The sequence below is a fragment of the Salmo trutta genome, chromosome 1 (assembly GCF_901001165.1).
Source record: "Salmo trutta chromosome 1, fSalTru1.1, whole genome shotgun sequence".
In the NCBI taxonomy this organism is placed as follows: domain Eukaryota; kingdom Metazoa; phylum Chordata; class Actinopteri; order Salmoniformes; family Salmonidae; genus Salmo; species Salmo trutta.
In genome coordinates, this window is record NC_042957.1 from 66,622,152 (window position 1) to 66,645,362 (window position 23,211).

At 42.3% G+C, this 23,211-nt stretch overlaps 1 long non-coding RNA gene across 1 annotated transcript; it reads left to right on the plus strand.

Annotated features, from left to right (window-relative positions):
- The first annotated feature begins 4,065 nt into the window (after nucleotides 1–4,065).
- LOC115205742 (uncharacterized) lies at nucleotides 4,066–6,513 on the plus strand. Its single transcript, XR_003880669.1, has 2 exons — nucleotides 4,066–5,256; nucleotides 6,150–6,513. It is a non-coding gene; the product is annotated as an uncharacterized LOC115205742 (long non-coding RNA).
- The last annotated feature ends 16,698 nt before the right edge of the window (nucleotides 6,514–23,211 follow it).

A 23,211-nucleotide genomic window follows, 5' to 3' on the forward strand; every position in this document is an offset into this window, starting at 1 on the left:
CACACTACTTAGTGCTGCACACAAAATGCTGAATGCTTCCACCAATCAGTTGAGGGATGAGCTTCGGGTAGGAGTGACGTCATCTGACGTAAGACAATGGATAGGCAACACCGACAGGATCAGCAGGGGACTGGCTGCCACTGTGACTCTGTGACAACCTTATCCAGATAAGGTAAAGAACGCTATCTGCTCTCTCTCTTCCTCTTTATCTCTCCCTCTCTCCCTCTACCTTCTCTCTGCAGTCTTTTTCTCTCTCTCTCCCTCTACCTGCTCTCTCTGTCTGTCTCTCTGTCTCTCTTTCTCTGTACCTGCCCCCCCCCCCCTCTCTCTCTCTCTATCTTTCACTCTCTGTCTTTCTGGAAGTGAAGTGAAGTTAAGTGGAGAGGAAGTTCAGCAACTCTTGGAGGACATTCTGAATGGACCACTGAGACAGAGAGGGGATGACAATGTCAACTTGGTCTCTCTGATTAAAGTAGCTCCTTGATATTAAGTGGTGGCGGTAAAACCTCTTTCCCAGAAAGCTTCACATTCATTCATTATGTAATCCCAACTTGGATGTTTTTTCTCTCTTTGATATAAATAGTTAATTTTTCTTTTGTTTTGTAAAGCCCTATGGATTTCACATGAACTTTGATAATTCAGTAATGCATATTTTGCCTATGTTATTGCCTCAAGTAAGTTTGTTACAAAACTATTCTGATAAACTGTTCTTCACTTTTTTGTGTCTCAAATGACCTACAGGTAGGATCCAACTCTGTTCTGAGGTCATACTCACACCAGATGACAGTCTGCTACAAAGTTTCCAATCAGCAAAGAGCCGTGCACATTTTCTGTGTTGGAACAATCCCCCCCTACTACTTCCTGTTGCTCACTACCTGTTGGTTAATGGTCATGACAGAGAACTAGTGACAATAGCAGCTCTGTGACTGTCTCTGGTCCAGCTGAGCTGTTATCGACAAGTAGTGACAGTAGCAGCTCTGTGACTGTCTCTGGTCCAGCTGAGCTGTTATCGACAGGTAGTGACAGGTCTCTCTCATCAACCCTCTGACACACATACGCACGCAAACAAATGCACGCCCACACACCTGCCTGCACACATGTGAACACAGGGAAGCACACACACAAATGGATACATACACACCTATATAAAAGTCTTTACAACTTTGATTATACGTTGTTGGGTTCTGAGAATATGAAAATATACTTATTCATGTCACTGATGGAGTGCTGAGGTTTAGAGGGTCTACACCAGAAGTTAATTGTTATAGGAGGAAGGTATATAGTCCCTGCCAGGATCCTATGTCCCTGCCAGGAGACCTAGGATCCCTGCCAAGTGTTTTAGTACTATATCTCTTGACACAATGATGAAAATAATCATGGCCTCTAAACCTTCAAGCTGCATACTGGACCCTATTCCAACTAAACTACTGAAAGAGCTGCTTTCTGTGCTTGGCCCTCCTATGTTGAACATAATAAACGGCTCTTTATGCACCGGATGTGTACCAAACTCACTAAAAGTGGCAGTAATAAAGCCTCTCTTGAAAAAGCCAAATCTTGACCCAGAAATTATAAAAACTATCGGCCTATATCGAATCTTCCATTCCTCACAAAAAATTTAGAAAAAGCTGTTGCGCAGCAACTCACTGCCTTCCTGAAGACAAACAATGTACACGAAACGCTTCAGTCTGGTTTTAGACCCCATCATAGCACTGAGACTGCACTTGTGAAGGTGGTAAATGACCTTTTAATGACGTCAGACCGAGGTTCTGCGTCTGTCCTCATGCTCCTAGATCTTAGTGCTGCTTTTGATACCATCGATCACCACATTCTTTTGGAGAGATTGGAAATCCAAATTGGTCTACATGGACAAGTTCTGGCCTGGTTTAAGTCTTATCTGTCAGAAAGATATCAGTTTGTCTCTGTGAATGGTTTATCCTCTGACAAATCAACTGTACATTTCGGTGTTCCTCAAGGTTCCGTTTTAGGACCACTATTGTTTTCACTATATATTTTACCTCTTGGGGATGTCATTCGAAAACATAATGTTAAATTTCACTGCTATGCGGATGACACACAGCTGTACATTTCAATGAAACATGGTGAAGCCCCAAAATTGCCCTCGCTAGAAGCCTGTGTCTCAGACATAAGGAAGTGGATGGCTAAAAACTTTGTACTCTTAAACTCGGACAAAACAGAGATGCTTGTTCTAGGTCCCAAGAAACAAAGAGAGCTTCTGTTGAATCTGACAATTAATCTGGATGGTTGTACAGTCGTCTCAAATAAAACTGTGAAGGACCTCGGCGTTACTCTGGACCCTGATCTCTCTTTTGAAGAACACATCAAGACTGTTTCAAGGACAGCTTTTTTCCATCTACGTAACATTGCAAAAATCAGAAACTTTCTGTCCAAAAATGACGCAGAAAAATGTATCCATGCCTTTGTTACTTCTAGGTTGGACTACTGCAATGCTCTACTTTCCGGCTACCCGGATAAAGCACTAAATAAACTTCAGTTAGTGCTAAATACGGCTGCTAGAATCCTGACTAGAACCAAAAGATTGGATCATATTACTCCAGTGCTAGCCTCCCTACACTGGCTTCCTGTTAAGGCAGGGGCTGATTTCAAGGTTTTACTGCTAACCTACAAAGCATTACATGGGCTTGCTCCTACCTATCTTTCCGATTTGGTCCTGCCGTACATACCTACACGTACGCTACGGTCACAAGACGCGGGCCTCCTAATTGTTCCTAGAATTTCTAAGCAAACAGCTGGAGGCAGGGCTTTTTCCTATAGAGCTCCATTTTTATGGAATAGTCTGCCTACCCATGTGAGAGACGCAGACTCAGTCTCAACCTTTAAGTCTTTACTGAAGACACATCTCTTCAGTAGGTCCTTTGATTAAGTGTAGTCTGGCCCAGGGGTGTGAAGGTGAACGGAAAGGCTGGAGCAACGAACCGCCCTTGCTGTCTCTGCCTGGCCGGTTTCCCCTCTTTCCACTGGGATTCTCTGCCTCTACCCCTATTACGGGGGCTGAGTCACTGGCTTACTGGTGTTCTTCCATGCCGTCCCTGGGAGGGGTGCGTCACTTGAGTGGGTTGAGTCACTGACGTGGTCTTCCTGTCTGGGTTGGCTCCCCCCCTTGGGTATACTTGGCCTTGTCCCGGGATGGTATGTTGGTGGTTGGAGATATCCCTCCAGTGGTGTGGAGGCTGTGCTTTGGCAAAGTGGGTGGGGTTATATCCTACCTGTTTGGCCCTGTCCGGGAGTTTCATCGGATGGGGCCACAGTGTCTCCTGACCCCTCCTGTCTCAGCCTCCAGTATTTATGCTGCAGTAGTTTATGTGTCGGGGGCTAGGGTCAGTCTGTCACATCTGGAGTATTTCTCTTGTCTTTTCCGGTGTCCTGTGTGAATTTAAATATGCTCTCTCTAATTCTCTCTTTCTCTTTCTTTCTTTCTCTCTCTCAGAGGCCCTGAGCCCTAGGACCATGCCTCAGGACTACCTGGCTTGATGACTCCTTGCTGTCCCCAGTTCACCTGGCCGTGCTGCTGCTCCAGTTCCAACTGTTCTGCCTGCAGCTATGGAACCCTGACCTGTTCACCGGACGTGCTACCTGTCCCAGACCTGTTGTCCCAGACAGCAGGAGCGGTAGAGATACTCTCAAAGATCGGCTATGAAAAAGCCAACTGACACTTACTCTTGTGTTACTGACTTGTTGCACCCTCGACAACTACTATGATTATTATTATTTGACAATGCTGGTCATTTATGAACATTTGAACATCTAGGCTATGTGCTGTTATAATCTCCACCCGGCACAGCCAGAAGAGGACTGGCCACCCCTCATAGCCTGGTTCCTCTCTAGGTTTCTTCCTAGGTTTTGGCCTTTCTAGGGAGTTTTTCCTAGCCACCGTGTTTCTACACCTGCATTGCTTGCTGTTTGGGGTTTTAGGCTGGGTTTCTGTACAGCACTTTGAGATATCAGCTGATGTAAGAAGGGCTATTTAAATACATTTGATTTGATTTGATTTGTGCAATTAAGCTTGGAATGTGCTGAGTGCAGGGAAGCGATTGCATGTGGCAGGCATTGATAAGGGGAGAGAGCCATCGATTAGTGATGGAGGGGGGTTGAGGTCAGGTTAGGTCACCTTAAGAGAGAAATACAATTTTATGGCCCGTATCACTAGTATCACTGTCTAGCAGTAAAGAACGATGTTTGTACAGATGGGTAGGAGGAGACTCAGACAATGAGGAACGGTTAAATATCAGTGTTTGTGTGAAAATGTTTTTGTCTAATGCAGCTGTATTGACCCTCTTGTTAAGCTTGCATAATGTCTGTTGAGTTTTTACTCTGAGAATTAGAACCTAACAGCGTGAATGAATAATCTATCTTCGATGTCAAGCTTTCACTTTCTCAGAAACAACAGGATTAATGTGAAAACAACACGACAGAACACACACCTTCCTTACACACCGCCCAGAAGTGGGAAACTAACCGAATACAGGTTAAAGCACAAGTTGCTCTTTTACATAAACTACAGAGGGGACCAGATGACACAAACACACTGGGTTTGGGAATTACTTGAGCACGTGTGCATCAGTCATGGCATTTTTATACTGCCATCACATTGGGTGTACTGTAGTTAGTAAGACAGCATCACTGAGAGATAGTCAGATTGATTTTTCAAAAGGCTGCAGTGGTCTTTGATGTTGAATATGGCATGGAACCGAGGCAGCAGCAGCGATACCGTTAACTCTACCTTTTCCGAATAACAGGGAAAAATAACACCATATCCTTGTTTACTGATAAGACTGGAGAAGTATCAGGGGTGCCGTGTGTATACAGCGTTCACCTTCAAATACCAGTCTGGACGTTGCGTGCTTTCAGAGTTCAAAAAGGAAACACCACGTGCACAATTAACCATTTATTAGAAAAGATTACATTAGTCTTGGAGTTAGACTCTGCTCCTTCAGGGTAGCTTACTGACAGAGTGAAGCGTCATATAAATATGATAAAATAACTACAGGCAGTGAGTACGATATGCTATACCAAATCCCCTGAAGGAAGAAACCCAGAACCTAAACAGGTGGGGGATGGGGTGGTGGTGGGATATCAGAAACCACAAGCATAGCGAGTAACAGCTAGTTACTGCAGCAATGGAAATGGCAGCAAGAGACACCAGCACATGCGTGTGCTTGACATCCGGCATGGAGGAAGGATGTGTAATCTGGGCAACTTCAATACACCCCATGTACTGTAAGTAGCACGTAAGAGTGGTAATCCAATTGGTGCAATATCCGCTGATGAGATCAGCTGACGCCACCACACTCGACTTTCCCATCTGAACTGGCTCTTTTTAAATAATTTTAAAAAATGTTTTTTTTTTATTGAATATCCAAAACGTACAATATACTTGCAGTGAAGCCACTCAACAACTACACCATACCAGTCATCCAACAGACTCCCATTCAGAGCGACACACAGAAGCATCCAAGGTCAATGCCCTGCTCACTGGCACGTCAACAGATCTCCCACAAGGCCAAAAATGGAGACCCGAACCCTCAAAGAATCCCCCCACAGTTCCCCAATAGCTGCCCCTCAACCATCCGAAACCCCTCCCACAGTCCCCCCCAAGAAAAAAAAAATATATAATTCTTCCATTCCCCACTCCCAAGAACCCCCCCAATGCACCAACTGTCATGTCCTGACCAGTAAAGGGGTTATTTGTTATTGTAGTTTGGTCAGGACGTGGTAGGGGTGTGTTTGTTTAGAGTGTTTCGGGGTTTGTTGGGCTATGTTCTGTTTTAAGAGGGGTGTTTGTTTAGAGTGTTTCAGGGTTTGTTGGGCAATGTTCTGTTTTGAGAGGGGTGTTTGTTTAGAGTGTTTTGGGGTTTGTTGGGCTATGTTCTATGTTAGTATATTTCTATGTTTATCAGTATGTTTAGTTCTATGTTTAGTTAATGGGGTTGACCTTCAATTGGAAGCAGCTGCTCCTCGTTGCTTCTAATTGAAGGTCCTATTTAAGAGGGGTGTGTTTTCTATGGGATTTTGTGGGTAGTTGTTCATGGTTTAGTGTTTGTTGCACCTGACAGGACTGTTTTGTTCTTTTTTTGTATACGTATTTGTTTCTCCTTCTTCAAAATAAAAAGAAGATGAGTACACATATTCCCGCTGCATTTTGGGCCAATCCTTACGACAACAGTGACACCAACAACCAAGAAAATGAACTCTAGAGAAAAAGAAAAGACAAAGGAAAACAGAAAACAACAATGCAAAATAACGAAGGACATCAAGTACAACGAACATCATAACAGCAAGGCCAACTGTATGTTTGAGGGCATATCTGCCACTATTTACATGTGTGTGTGTCCGTGTATGTGTGTATTTCAATGAGAGTGTGTGTATATGCATGTGTACAAACACCTGCCTCAGACAAACCGGCATTAACTGTAAAAACACTGCCCCCTCAGTGTCATTCCAACTTACTTTTAATTATATTTTATTTTGACTTTATTTTTGATACTTTTATCTTTGACCATCATTCTATCTCCTGCCCAGCAACTCCACTCCCACTTGTCTCCAATTCCACATCCCAAACCTCAGCTTCCCTCAGCCCATCCCACCTATCTCTGCTGGCCACCCTCTTTGGATTTCTATGCAACATATATCTTTCAACTATGCTGTGATGTTTAATGTAGAATTTCAATCTATCTAATCAAATAGAATCCACAGATTGCGAGTTGAAGATAAATACTTTTACTAAGAGTATTAGTATATTAGTAAATGACTCTCCAGATCTCCTAACAGTATGATTTCTAGGGTCCATTTCACATCAATGTTATGCATTTTCAGCCATTCCTGAATCTGAAACAGAAACAGGCTACCTGAGGGCAATACCAAAATAAACGGTCTATTGATTCTGTATCCTCACAATAAAATCTGCAGAGCTTCAATGATTTTATGCCCCAAATATTCAACATTTTGTTGGTGGCAAGAATTCAATATGATAATTTTTGCTGAAAAGCACAAAGTTTTGCAATGTTTTATATATTTCTTTCAGTTAAGAACAAATTATTATTTTCATTGATGGCCTAGGAACAGTGGGTTAACTGCCTTGTTCAGGGGCAGAATGACAGATTTTTACCTTGTCAGCTCGGGGTTTCAATCTTGCAACCTTTCGGTTACTAGTCCAACGCTTTAACCACTAGGCTACCTGCCGCCCCAAATATATCAACTCATACACCCTGTACCATGGAATCGGTACATCAAAAATCTCTTCCCAACTATTTTGCAATCTGTATGGCACAGTTGGCAACATTCTGGTCCTCAAATGAAACTGGTATACTTTCCTATTTATGCTACTTTTGTTCCTCCGCCAGATTTGATCCTTTATATTGGGCAGACAGACCAGTTCCCTACCTCCTCCCGCTGCCACCTGCCTCCTCCATTTTTGGGGTAATGCTGTAATCAATTGGTTGTATTCTTTGATTGAGCAGACCTTCCCATACAATTCTGATAACGCCATGAAAGACATAACTCTACCGTTCCAATTTACAATATTATTTAACAACAAAATACCTTTTTCAAACATCTTTCCCATAAATACAGGAATTTTATCAACCAGCACATTTGATTTCAGCCATAATAGTTGCTGTAATATTTGTTCTATCTTTTCAGGGGGATGAAATTGAAATTGTAGCCAGCTTTGCAATGCTTGTTTGAAAAAGAGAGATACTTTGAAAAAAGGAAATAATTTTCAATTTATCGAAAATGAGACATGGCAATCTGCACAATGGCAAAAAGGCAATTTTTAAACAATGGATGAGCTTTTCTTAGTAATCTACTTGAGAACCATTTAGGGTTCAAATAAAACTTTTGAATAAGTGAAGCTTTTAGAGAGACGTTTAGTGGTTTTATATTTAATAATCTCAACCCACCCAATTCATATTCAATATATAGATAGGCACGCTTTATTTTGTCTGGTTTAGCGTCCCAGATAAAGCAAATATTTTTTGCTCATATGATTTGAAAAATGAATCGTGAGGAGTAGGCACACATTGTAAAGAATAAAACTGCGAAGGACCTCGGCGTTACTCTGGACCCTGATCTCTCTTTTCATGAAAATATCAAGTCTGTTTCAAGGACAGCTTTATCTACGTAACATTGCAAAAATCAGGGACTTTCTGTCCAAAAATGATGCAGAAAAATGTATCCATGCTTTTGTCACTTCTAGGTTAGACTACTGCAATGCTCTACTTTCTGGCTACCCGAATAAAGCACTAAATAAACTTCAGTTAGTGCTAAAAACGTCTGCTAGAATCTTGACTATAACCTACAAAGCATTACATGGGCTTGCTCCTACCTATATTTCCAATTTGGACCTGCCGTACATACCTACACGTATGCTACGGTCACAAGACGCAGGCCTCATAACTGTCCCTAGAATTTCTAAGCAAACAGCTGGAGGCAGGGCTTTCTCCTATAGAGCTCCATTTTTATGGAATGGTCTGCCTACCCATGTGAGAGATGCGGATTCGGTCTCAACCTTTAGGTCTTTATTGAAGACTCATCTCTTCAATAGGTCCTATGATTGAGTGTAGTCTGGCCCAGGAGTGTGAAGGTGAACGGAAAGGCACTGGAGCAATGAACCGCCCTTGCTGTCTCTGTTCTCCTCTCTCCACTGAGATTATCTGCCTCTAACCCTATTACAGAGCCTAAGTCACTGGCTTACTGGTGCTCTTCCATGCCGTCCCTAGGAGGGGTGTGTCACTTGAGTGGGTTGAGTTACTGAAGTGATCTTCCTGTCTGGGTTGGCGCCCCCCCTTGGGTTGTGCCGTGGCGAAGATCTTTGTGGGCTATACTTGGCCTTGTCTCAGGATGATAAGTTGGTGGTTGAAGTTATCCCTCTAGTGGTGTGGGGGCTGTGCTTTGGCAAAGTGGGTGGGGTTATATCCTGCCTGTTTGGCCCTGTCCAGGGGTATCGTCGGATGGGGCCACAGTGTCTCCCGACCCCTCCTGTCTCAGCCTCCAGTATTTATGCTGCAGTAGTTTATGTGTTGGGGGGCTAGGGCCAGTCTGTTATATCTGGAATATTTCTCCTGTCTTATCCGGTGTTCTGTGTGAATTTAAGTATGCTTTCTCTAATTCTCTCTCTCTCTCTCTCTCTCTCTCTCTCTCTCTCTATCTCTCTCTCTCTATCTCTCTCTCGGAGGACCTGAGCCCTAGGACCATGCCTCAGGACTACCTGGCATGATGACTCCTTGCTGTCCACCTGGCCGTGCTGCTGCTCCAGTTTCAACTGTTCTGCCTGCGGCTATGGAACCCTGACCTGTTCCAGACCTGCTGTTTTAAACTCTCTAGAGACAGCAGGAGCGGTAGAGATACTCTGAATGATCGGCTATGAAAAGCCAACTGACATTTATTCCTGAGGTGCTGACCTGTTGCACCTTCGACAACCACTGTGATTATTATTATTTGACCCTGCTGGTCATCTATGAACATTTGTTATAATCTCCACCCGGCACAACCAGAAGAGGACTGGCCGCCCCTTATAGCCTGGTTCCTCTCTAGGTTTCTTCCTAGGTTTTGGCCTTTCTAGGGAGTTTTTCCTAGCCACCGTGTTTCTACACCTGCATTGCTTGCTGTTTGGGGTTTTAGGCTGGGTTTCTGTACAGCACTTTGAGATATCAGCTGATGTAAGAAGGGCTTCATAAATACATTTGATTTGATAAGAAGTTATTGTATTTTCTGTACATTGCAAGATAAGAAGACATTGTATTTTCTGCATATTGCAAGATAAGAAGAGAATGTTTTTTCTGCATATTGCAAGATAAGAACACATTGTATTTTCTGCATATTTCAAGATAAGAAGAGAATGTATTTTCTGCATATTGCAAGATGAGAAGAGAATGTATTTTCTGCATATTGCAAGATAAAAAGAGAATGTATTTTCTGCATATTGCAAGATAAGAATACATTGTATTGTCTGTAAGCTAGTCACCCAGCTGAACCACGTCCTACTTTTCTCTATCAAGATGCAGCACACTGAGTATCCAGGGTCCACTTTATTTTCCAATATGGGGCAACAATAGCATAGAGGTTAGAGAGGCGGACCGGGAACTGCTCTGCTGCTGACCCTGTGCATCTCAGTGTGTGTGTGTGTGTGTGTGTGTGTGTGTGTTGGGAAAGGCAGAACACACATTTCCGTTCCAACCAATGGATAATAAAGTTGTATTTTATTTGTTGCAATATGAAACTCTTGATGGTAATTGCAAACAAACAATATATTCCACAGCTTGTGATTACATAATACCATGCTGCTCCTGAGTGGTATGGATAATGGCAGCCCACACACCACCCGGCCGGCCATCAGGCCCTGGCATGGCCTCAGAGGGGTGTGTGTGTGTGTGCACATTTTATTAGTTGTATATTTGTATTTTTTATTTAACCTTTATTTAACTAGGCAAATTGACTAAGAACAAATTCTCATTTTACAATGACAGCCTACGCCAGCCAAACCCTCCCCTAACCTGGGTGACACTGTGCGCCGCCCTATGGGACTCCCAATCACGACTGGTTGTGATACAGCCCGGGATCAAACCAGGGTCTGTAGTGATGCCTCTAGCACTGAGATACAGTGCTTTAGACCGCTGCGCCACTTGGGAGTATGTACAGGATACATATGGTAAACATTGTCCAATTAAATGCCTACTTAAAGGTTCCCTCTGGACAATGCAACAACAATAAGACATAATAAAACATACGAATATGAACATAAATTAAATGGCTCAGTAGAACAGAATAAACATGCTATGTAACACTTGGCCAGTTTATTAGGTACACCCATCTGGTACTGGATCGGACCCCCTTTTGCCTCCAAAGCAGCCTGAATTCTTCTGAGCATGGAAACATTGTTCAATTGGTATCATGGGACCTAACATGTGCCAGGAAAACATTCCCCACACCATTACAACACCGCCACCAGCCTGTATTTGTATTTATTAAAGATCCCCATTAGTTCCTGCCAAGGCAGCGGCCAGTCTTCCTGGGGTCCAGCAACATTAAGGCAGTTATAATATTACATGACATTACACTTCATAACACTTTTCACAACACATTAAGTGTGTGCCCTCAGACCACTGCTCTACTACCAGATATCTACAATACAAAACCCATGTGTGTAGAGTGTATGTCTTGTGGCGTTGTGGGGTATGCATGGGTGTCCGAGTTCAGTGCTAGTAGTTTAAACAGACAGCTCGGTGCATTCAACATGTCAACACTTCTTACAAAAACATGTAGTGCTGAAGTCAATCTCTCCTTTACTTTGAGCCATGAGAGGTTGATATGCATATTATTCATGTCTTTGTGGCACCTGACCACACGACTGGACAGTAGTCCAGGGGCGACAAAACTAGGGCCTGTAGGACCTGCGCTGTTGATAGTGCTGTTTAAAAGGCAGAGCAGCGCTTTATAATGGACAGACTTCTCCCAATCTTAGCTAATGTTGCATCAACATGTTTTGACCATGACAGTTTACAATCCAGGGTTACTCCAAGCAGTTTAATCACCTCAACTTGCTCAATCTACACATTATTCATTACAAGGTTAAGTTGAGGTTTAGAGTTTAGTGAATGATTTGTCCCAAATACAATGCTTTTAGTTTTTGAAATATTTAGGACTAACTTATTTCTTGCCACCCATTCTGAAACTGACTGCAGCTCTTTGTTAATAAGGCTAGGCATCCCGCTAGCGGGACAACTTCCGGTGAAACTGGAGGCCGCACAATTCAAATAAATAATAATACAAATGATTGATATTAAACATTTAGGTACATACAAGTGTCTTATTTCGGTTAAAAGCTTAAATTCTTGTTAATCTAACTGCACTGTCCGATTTACAGTAGGCTTTACAGCGAAAGCATGCCATGCAATTGTTTGAGGACGGTGCCCCACATCAAAATATTTTTCCACCGGCACAGGTTTCATAAATTCACAAATAGCGATTAAATATTCACTTACTTTTTGAAAATCTTCCTCTGATTTGTCATCCAAAGGGTCCCAGCTATAACATGTTGTGTCGTTTTGTTAGATAAAATCATTTTTTATATCCCATAAAGTCTGTTGAGTAATCCACTCGTTCAACTTGTCAAGATAGGAATCCAAAAATGTTCCCCCTAAACTTTGTTTCAACAAGTCAAAATATGTTTCTCTTAAATCCTCAGATACCCTGAAATGTAATTAAACTATAATATTTCATACGGAAAGAAGTGTGTTCAATAGGAAAGCAATATTAGCAGGTGCGTGTGCTCTTCATCGCATGCGCATACACGGATTTCCAAGTCTGTGTCCCTATAGATTAACTCATATTTCTTACTTTTTTTTGAAGAAACAAGCCTGAAACCTTGAACAAAGACTACTGACACCCAGTGGAAGCCATTGGAAATGCATACTGGGAGATAGATTTAATTGTTTCCCTATACGTTCCATTGGAAGAGCATGGTCTCTCTCTCAAAAAAAGAAAATCTGGTTGGTTTTTCTTTGGATTTTCTCCTATCATATCTATTGTGTTCTACAAACTTCAGAGTGTTTTCTTTCCAATGGTACCAATAATATGCATATCCTGGCTTCAGGGCCTGAGCAACAGGCAGTTTACTTTGGGCACGTCAGTCAGGCGGAAATTGAAAGAAATAGACCCTAGCCATTAAGTGTTGCAGTGATTTCACTTGCTGTAGTTGCTGACATGTATAGTGTTGAGTCATCGGCATACATAGACACTTTACTCAACGCCAGTGGCAGGTCATTAGTAAAGACTGAAAAAAGTAAGGGGCCTAGACAGCTGCCCTGCCGAATGCCTGATATTACCCGGATTATGTTGGAGAGGCTTCCATTAAAGAACACCGTCTGTGTACTGTTAGACAGGTAACTCTTTATATAGCAGGGGGTGTAAAGCCCTTACACATACATTTTTCCAGCAGCAGACTATGATCGATAATGTCTAAAGCCACACTGAAGTCTAACAAAACAGCTCCCACAAACCTTTTATCATCAATTTCTCTCCGCCAATCATCAGTCATTTCTGTAAGTGCATGTTGAATGCTCTTCCCCGTAAGTGTGCTGAAAGTCTGTTTTCTAATTGTTTACTATCATTGTATCTGGTCAAACACCATTTTTCTAAAAGTTTACAAAGGGTTTTGGTAACAGGTTGATTGGTCTGTTATTTCTAGTAGGCTATTATCCTCAGTCATTTTCCATCCGTTGTCAGACCCAGGTGGCTTGTCATTGTTGATAGACAACAATAATTTCTTCACCTCTTCCACACTCACTTTACAGAATTCAAAATAACAATGCTTGTATTTCATAATTTGGTCAGTTATGCTTGGATGTGTAGGGTCGGCGTTTGTTGCTGGCATGTCATGCTTAAGTTTGCTAATCTTGCCAATGAAAACATCATTAACGTAGTTGGCAACATCATTGGGTTTTGTGATGAATGAGCTGTCTGATTCAATGAATGATAGAGCTGAGTTTGATTTTGTGCCAAAATGTAATTTAAGGTGCTCCAAAGCTTTTTACTATCATTCTTTATGTCATTTATCTTTGTTTCATAGTAGTTTCTTCTTTTTATTCCGTTAAGTCACATGATTTCTCAAATTTGCAGTATGTTTGCCAAATGTTTGTGCAGCCAGACTTATTTGCCATTCATTTTGCCTCATCCCTCTCAACCATACAATTTTTCGATTCCTCATCAATCAAAGGGGATTTAACAGGTTTTACAGTCATTTCCTTAATGTGTGCATGCTTATTAGTAACTGAATTAAGCAATTTCACAAATGTGGGTGGTTGCTCCTCATTACACACCACAGACCAGATAATATTCTTTATGTCATCAACATAGTAATCACTACTAAATTTATTGTATGACTTCTAAACACAATTCCCAGAAAATAGCCTTAATTAAAGGTGCAAGTGTTTCTCCGGTGTCGTGTCTTTGGCTATGCCGGATTAAGTGATATGGCATCCTATTCTATAAAATCATTTCTCTGTAATTAATATTATCTGATTAAGCTAATCAGGTTAATAATTAACTAGGAAGTCGGGGCACCACGAAAGAATGTTTATAGAGCTGTTATTTTCCGAATAATCTCTTAAAGACCTGGTAATCTTTTACATCAATAGCAGTCAATATTTAATCGTCACCTTGTTTAGTCTCATCTGAAAGTGGTAAATTCTTGGTTATCTTCACGAACCCTGGCTAACAAGTTGAATCAGCAATACAAAATTTGGTTTAATTATTTATTTACTAAATACCTAACTAATCACACAGAATTACATATACACAGAATAAATCATACATTGATGGACCTGGTGAACGGAGCCGATATAGCAGCTGGTTACACAAAGAAAAGGGGGCTTGAGTGAAAGAGCGGGAAGACTGAGTAACAAAGGGAGAAGCTATGCTATCGTAAATACAGAATCTTATGCATTCTAAATTACCGCCCATTTGAAAAAGGAGAATGCAATAAATATTTACTCTGAGCTGCGCTTCGGTAGATTGGTCGTCGATGGAAGACCGGTTTGTCCAGCATGGTTCTCTGGTGGTAGACTGGATACTCGGTAGTACCGTCGTGTGGTAGAACAAATACTCTGTCCGTCCTCTCCTAGCCCACGTCTACAGTTGCTGCGCTAACGCGACGGCTAGGAGGTATCACTTCTTTAGTGAATAAGAGTTCAAAGTTCAAGTCCACACGTCCTTGGAACAGCTTATTATTTGAGCCCTTTTAACGTAGGACTGTCGCCCTAACGTCCCCAGAACAGAAAGTTACATTTTCGTCAAGGGCTTTATATAGGAGGGGAGAGAAGGGCGTGTTTCATAGTTTCTAACCAATGTCTGTTCACATGGGCAGGGCCACTGAGTTGAGCATAGTTCACTCATGAAAACCCAATTCTCTCATTTGGAAGCTAAAATTACATTTAGTCTTTTTACAAATAGTTTCATATTTAAACATTTAAATTGCACAACAATTCCATGTGAATCTGATAACTAGAATGTGTAGACTTTCCAAGATAGAATTTATGTCGTCCTATCATCAGTAATAATGTCTCAGACGCCAACTGATCTGGAATCATATTCATTTAGTACCAATGCATATTTTCAGCTGGTTGGATTACCGAAATATGATTCCGTTCCCATCTTTTGATGTCACCAGACTCTCTCTCAATGTTAACCAAGGGATTTTCAATAGTCACATCGGTAGAGTAGAGAGAGGAAAAAGGGGAAAGGTATTTATGGGGGTCATAAACCTCCCCAACTCAGGCCAACATCATGACATCAGCGATTATTCTCACATGCCAAATGAATAGATTAGCAGTCAAAGAGTTAAATCGACATTCATTGACTAGGAAACTGATCTTGCGCTTTTTAATAAAACTAGATTATGTTTGCTCATGCAACGTATTTCAATTACTTTACTACATCACATTAATCACGCAATGATAATTAGTTTGATGGCTTAGGCTAGTACGACGTTATAAATTACATGGAGATTCCATCTTAATTCACTCTAACTTTATGGAAAAATATTTATTCAATAAATCCAGCAACTCCTCTCACAATGGGAAGAAAAAATTTTAAAATTCAGGCCTTAAGGGCAGTTTTATTTCAAATGTAGTACCCACACAGATAAAATCCAATAAGCGTTTTATAGTTACATCGTTAGGGTAAGTTAACCAAAAGTGGACACACTCCATTCAGCTTCTAAAACAATTGCCCAGACTTTGTAGACAGTTTAATAATGCTTAAACCTCATCTTTATCAAATTATCCATTAAAGATACCAACTCAAAACCTACGCACGTCTACGAATGGGTGGTTTAAATTGTATCTAATTATATTCCCAGTATTACTCTATCAAATCTTTAGTAGTCGATTATACACACATACAATTTAGCATATTTTCATATATTCACAGCATCCATATAAAACATAAGAAATTCTTAGGTACTCACGACAACCATTCCATTTGCTTTTCAAGGACTCTCCACAGCTATGAACCAGCTCTCCAAACATACTCCCAGCTGAAGAAAAAAAATGAACTTTTGTTTCAATGACCATGGGATCCTCAACGGTTCTCTAATCTCCCAGAGACCACGACAAAATCAAGCCTCTCAGGAACTATAGACATTCCACTGCTTCCTAAACTATCATCCCGCTCTCAATACCACCCGGTGATCTTCTATGATGGGCAGTGAAGGAACAGAACCCCAAGATAATGTTATATCAAAGCTTATTGTCCAAATTCAATCATCTGATTAAGCATATTTCTATATGTTACTATCCAAACTTTAGATTAAGACTAATTTCCATATTCACACAACTCTCATATCACAGTCACACAATGCTATTCTCAAACATACCTACTCAATTAGTTGTTTTTCAACAATATTTTAACCTGCAAGAATATTTTCTAATTTCTATTTCATGATTAGTTCCTAGCATAATGCAACTCATACATTTGCATCTTTCAATACTTCTAAAATGGGGTACAGGTTTAAAACAATTACAGGTTTAAAACAAGTACAGGTTCACCTTACTATCTTATACTATATCACAAATGGTCTTAACTAGCTCATACAGATTGCGGATGTTTTAATATTAAATGGCCAAAACTAGTTCACACAGATTCTAGATATTTAACGCTAAACTACCAAACCCAGGGCATACCTGGCACATTTAAATTAATTGGAATCCACCACTTACTTAGAAGGTCTCACAGACACTTTTCAGAATGAGGTCCTTCATCGAATAAGGTTTCACCAGGTACCGTGCTTCACACAGAACCCACAGTCACCCTGGTCCCTCACCCCTACAAACCGCACCAATTCCCACTGTGATCAATTCAGTGTCAGGACGGCTCTAGGTTGCCTGCAACCGACCAATGATAGGTGTCTTTGAGTCAACTAACTCTCAGATCATCCTCCACTGACTCGGCCCTGTTTACGCCTCCAAGGTGCCCCCCTCACAGGAATACACACTCAGAGCCTACGTAACAGAGGCTTTTCTAAAAAACTAAGTTCAAGATGTGGTACCCACTCGGCTCGCTGCCTCTCTGATCAAAGGTGGGTCCACCTGCTCCGTTCCCAAAGTGTGGTCTCCCTGAGATCCCAAGTTTGAGGGATCCCTTGTGCACGATTTACCCAGGTCGTCAGGAGCGGTCACCAAGTGAAGATTCACATCACATTCTCGTCGCCAAATGTGGTGGTTCATTTCTTTACTATCAAATGAGGAGAGACAAACTTATCACACAAGTCAGAGTTATACTTAAACTAAATCTTTAATAGTGAGAGCTTTGCAATAGCGATGGCTGGTCGACGAATAACTGTCTCTGATGATCCGTTGAGAGCGCCGAGACTAAAGTACAAAGATCTTTAATAGCCAAGATACACCCCTTTCAACCTACATGACGAACAACAGATATATAGAATCGGTCACAAGGTTAAGATTTGTATGAAAGATACCTATAATACATAACAGACAGTATCTGCTGTGTCATCAGTTTTCATTGTATAGACCAGTGTGTGGCCCTCCGACTCCAAACTGGAGCCATCTCTCCCTGGTACGGTATAGAACAGAAACATTAACTCATGCTCTGGAATGCTCTTTAGGTTTTATCACCCAAAAGACATCGTAAATCTCCCATCCTCAGTAGAACACACACACAATAGTTAAGAATACTCTATACTTGGAAACAACCATTTGATGCAATAAAATTATTCATCTTGCAATTTTGCCACCATACCCAGCCTTTGGAACTTTGGTTTTCCTAGATATGGCTTCTATGTTATGATCACCACGTCCGATGGATTTGGATACTGTACCATTGACACCAGGCAGGATGAGGCCATCGACTCCTGCTGCTTACGCCAAATCCTGACTCTGCCATCAGCAGGACGCAACAGGAACCGGGATTTGTCAGACTAGGCAATGTTTTTCCACTCCTCTGTTGTCCAGTGTTGGTGATCGAGTGCCCACTGGGGCCGCTTCTTCATGTTTTTAGCTGATATGAATGGAACCCGGCGTGGTCGTCTGCTGCAATAGCCCATCCGTGACAAGGACCAACGAGTTGTGCATTCCGAGATGCCGCTCTGCACACCACTGTTGTATTCTGCTTTTATATACTGTGCCGTTAATCTGGACCCCTACAAATCAGCTGGGCTAGACAATCTGGACCCTCTCTTTCTAAAATGATCTGCTGCAATTGTTGCAACCCCTATTACTAGCCTGTTCAACCTCTCTTTCGTATCGTCTGAGATCCCCAAAGATTGGAAAGCTGCCACGGTCATCCCCCTCTTCAAAGGGGGAGACACTCTAGACCCAAACTGTTATAGACCTATATCTATCTTACCCTGCCTTTCTAAGGTCTTCGAAAGCCAAGTTAACAAACAGATCACCGACCATTTCGAATCACACCTGTTGTCCTGACCTCTGGCAGTCTTTATGGGGTGCCACAGGGTTCAATTCTCAGGATGACTCTTTTCTCTGTATACACATCAATGATGTCGCTCTTGCTGCTTGTGATTCTCTAATCCACCTCCACGCAGACGACATCATTCTGTATACTTCTGGCCCTTCTTTGGACACTGTGTTAACCAACCTCCAGACAAGCTTCAACGCCATACAACTCTCCTTCCGTGGCCTCCAACTGCTCTCAAATGCAAGTAAAACTAAATGCATGCTCTGCCCGCCCGTCCAGCATCACTACTCTGGACGGTTCTGACTATGTGTACAATTCTGGTCTGGTTAGACGGTAAACTCTCCTTCCAGACTCACATTAAGCATCTCCAATCCAAAATTAAATTTAGAATCGGCTCCCTATTTCGCAACAAAACATCCTTCACTCATGCTGCCAAACATACCCTCGTAAAACTGACTATCCTACCGATCCTTGACTTTGGCAATGTCATTTATAAAATAGCCTCCAACACTCTACTCAGCAAATTGGATGCAGTCTATCACAGTGCCATCCGTTTTGTCACCAAAGCCCTGTATACTACCCACCACTGCGACCTGTATGCTCTCGTTGTCTGGCCCTCACTTCATATTCGTCGCCATTCCCACTGGCTCCAGGTCATCTATACGTTTTTGCTAGGTAAAGCCCCGCCTTATCTCAGCTCACTGGTTACCATAGTAGCACCCGCCCATAACACGCACTCCAGCAGGTATATTTCACTGGTCACCCCCAAAGTCTATTCCTCATTTGGCCGCCTTTCCTTCCAGTTCTCTGCTGCAAATGACTGGAACAAATTGCAAAAATCACTGAAGCTGGAGACTCATATCTCCTTCACTAACTTTAAGCATCAGCTGTCAGAGCAGCTCACAGATCACTGCACCTGTACATAACCCATCTGTAAATAGCCCATCCAACTACCTCATCCCCATATTCTTATTTATAATTTTTTTTGCTCCTTTGCCCCCCAGTATCTCTACTTGCACATCTTCTGCACATCTATCACTCCAGTGTTTAATTGCTAAATTGTAATTACTTCGCCACTACGGCCTATTTATTGCCTTACCTCCCTTATCTTACCTCATTTGCACACACTGTATATAGATTTTTTCTACTGTATTATTGACTGTATGTTTGTTTATTCCATGTGTAACTCTGTGTTGTTGTTTGTGTCGCACTGCTTTGCTTTAACTTGGCCAGGTCGCAGTTGTAAATGAGAACTTGTTCTCAACTGGCCTGCCTGGTTAAATAAAGGGGAAATGTAATAATTTTTTTTACCTGTTTGTGGCCCGCCTGTTTTTTCCTTCGACCCCTCTCATCAACGAGCTGTTTTCGCCCACAGGGCTGCTGCTGATGGATGTTTTTTCTCACACCATTCTCAGTAAACTCTAGACACTGTTGTGCATGAAAAGCCCAGAGGGCCAGCCGTTTCTGAGATACTGGAACGCCTGGCACTAACGATCCTTCCATGCTCAAAGTCACTTAGGTTACTTGATTTGACATTCTAACGTTCAATCGAACAGTAACTGCATGTCTCGATGCCTGTCTGCCTGCTTTATATAGCAAGACATGGCCACAGGACTTAGTGTCTGTAGAGGCAAACCATTTTCGTAAAAGTGCCATATCTTATAAACTGGCCACTACATTTTAGTCATTTAGCAGACGCACTTATCCAGAGCGACTTACAGTAGTGAATGCATACATTTCATGTATTTTTTTGTTGTTGTACTGGCCCCCCGTGGGAATCGAACCCACAACCCTGGCGTTGCACACACCATGCTGGCTTTGCAAACACCATGCTCTACCAACTGAGCCACAGGAAGGCTACTAAGTGTACAAACTTGCCGTGTGTGTGTGTGTGTGGGGGTGGGTGGTTAAATGTGTGACAATTGTAGATCTCCTTTGGGCTTGTTGCATTCTTATGCAAGTTTAACATTCAAGTTAAAGCTACTTTCCATTCCATATATGTTTGTTTGGAGTTACCTTGGACTCACTGTGACTACACAGCCTTGAGCCTGTTTCACTGTAACTACTGTACAAAGGCTTGAGCCTGTTTCAGTGTAACCACTGTACACAGCCTTGAGCCTGTTTCAGGTAACTGCACAGCCTTGAGCCTTTTTCATGTAACAACACAGCCTTGAGCCTGTTTCAGGTAACTACACAGGCTTGAGCCTGTTTCAGGTAACTACACAGCCCTGAGCCCGTATCAGGTAAATACACAGCTTTGGGGCCTGTTTCACTGTAACCACTGTACACAGCCTTGAGCCTGTTTCAGGTAAATACACAGCTTTGAGAATGTTTCAGGTAACAACACAGCATTGAGCCTGTTTCAGGTAGCTACACAGCCTTGAGCCTGTTTCACGGAACTACACAGCCTTGAGCCTGTTTCAGGTAACTATACAACCTTGAGACTGTTTCAGGTAACTACACAGCCTTGAGCCTGTTTCAGGTAACTACACAGCCTTGAGCCTGTTTCAGGTAACTACACAGCCTTGAGACTGTTTCAGGTAGCTACACAGCCTTGAGCCTGTTTCAGGTAACTACACAGCCTTGAGACTGTTTCAGGTAGCTACACAGCCTTGAGACTGTTTCAGGTAACTACACAGCCTTGAGACTGTTTCAGGTAACTACACAGCCTTGAGACTGTTTCAGGTAGCTACACAGCCTTGAGCCTGTTTCAGGTAACTACACAGCCTTGAGCCTGTTTCAGGTAACTACACAGCCTTGAGACTGTTTCAGGTAACTACACAGCCTTGAGCCTGTTTCAGGTAACTACACAGCCTTGAGACTGTTTCAGGTAACTACACAGCCTTGAGCCTGTTTCAGGTAACTACACAGCCTTGAGCCTGTTTCAGGTAACTACACAGCCTTGAGACTGTTTCAGGTAACTACACAGCCTTGAGCCTGTTTCAGGTAACTACACAGCCTTGAGACTGTTTCAGGTAACTACACAGCCTTGAGACTTTCAGAATTATTCATAGCCGAGAATTGATTCGGGAGAAGATAAATGCCCAAATGAAGTGAGAGCTTCTGGTAAGGTAATTTAGAAAGGTTGCGTGTGGGTGGCAACTCTGAGAGCAACACGTGTTACATGCAGATGGAGCTGAAAAGTGTGGGGTACCTCTCAGTCTCTGAGTTGAACTGTTGCAATTATGTGGGTACACTCCGCGCTATATCCAACCTTTCTGTATCTATAGACTCTCCTAAGGGAATCTTTTAGAAAGCTGTATTGAGAAATAAGACTGGTCCATTGTCAGAATCTTTACTGCAGTACGGCAGTGGGGGCAGCAGGTGGTTAGAGCGTTGTGCCAGTAACTGAAAGGTTGCTGGATCGAATCCCCGAGCAGACAAGGTAAAGATCTGTCATTCTGCTCCTGAACAAGGCAGTTAACCCCCTGTTGCCTGGTACACCGTCATTGTAAATAAGAATTTGTTCTTAACTGACTTGCCTATTTAAATAAAGGTTTAATCAAAATAAAGAAATTAACTCCCCATGGTCACATCCAACACAATCCACATTCAGACAAAGACAGGCAATAATAGTCCTCAACAGAGTGCTGAGAAACAACACAAATCACTTTCTGGCATCAAGACTCCATCAACCCTGCTGTCTTATAATAACATGCTCTTCTTTCAGGAGAGCCAACTCTGGGTCTTCTGATTAGAATCAGGCCACAATCCATAGAAATCTAGACAGAGGACCAGAGTGACCCAGAGACGGAGCCAAGAGTCCCAGCTGCAACAGCGGCCAGCTGGGCCAGAAGCGCCCCAGATAGGAGTGACTGATAGAGAGCCTGGTCCCTGCTTCTGGATATCTGAAACTGGACACAGACCTTTAGACTCCTTCAGCCAAGAGCATGGTCACTACAGTCATCGTCACTGGATCACTGGATCCTAAACCTCTGCTCGAGAACCCCCGGCCATTTCCACTTTTTGGATCCATTCCTTAACAAGCACACCTGATTAGGTTATTTCTGATTAGGTTATTTGTTTAATCAGCTGTGGTAGTTAATGAATTTAAAAAGTGTAACTGTCCAGGGGTATTCGTAACTAGTTTTTTTTATCCATGTGGCTGAAGAATAATGTATTCAACCTTTATGCTGAGTAGAGAGTCCTGAAATACCAAACCAATGCATACTGTTCTGTTCTTTTTAAGAGTGAGTACCCTGAGGCATGGATTTGTTAGACACTCAAACACTTCCTGCCCAATTCGTGATAGGCTAATAATAAATTGTTTATACTGGCTCACCATATTTTCTGAAAAACATATATTCTGTTTTCTGAACAGCGTCATTGAGCATCACTGAGTAGTTCTGGGGAGCAGCACTCTATGAGTCAGCCCCTACTAGTACACCAGCCTATTGATTACTGTACCTGGTTCAAAGAGAAAGGGAGGAGACACTAGCAGAAACTCAAACATGACATACTAACTGAATAGTCTTTAAGAAACCTTATAAAGCCTAGTTAGATAATCTGTTATGTAATGGCTGTAGCCCAGCTCCAGACTCACAACAGGCTCCAACTGACACGTCATCATGGAGAACGGGTTCCAGCAGTCCCCTCAGTAGCCAAGCCGTGTTGTCGTATCTCACTAGGATTTGACTGTTTGACTTTGGTGTAGCCTGGTCTCAGATTTGTTCGTGCTGTCTTGCCAACTCCTTCAGATGTAGGATCTTAATTTGATCATCCTGTTGTTGCAGGAAATGTCCTGCA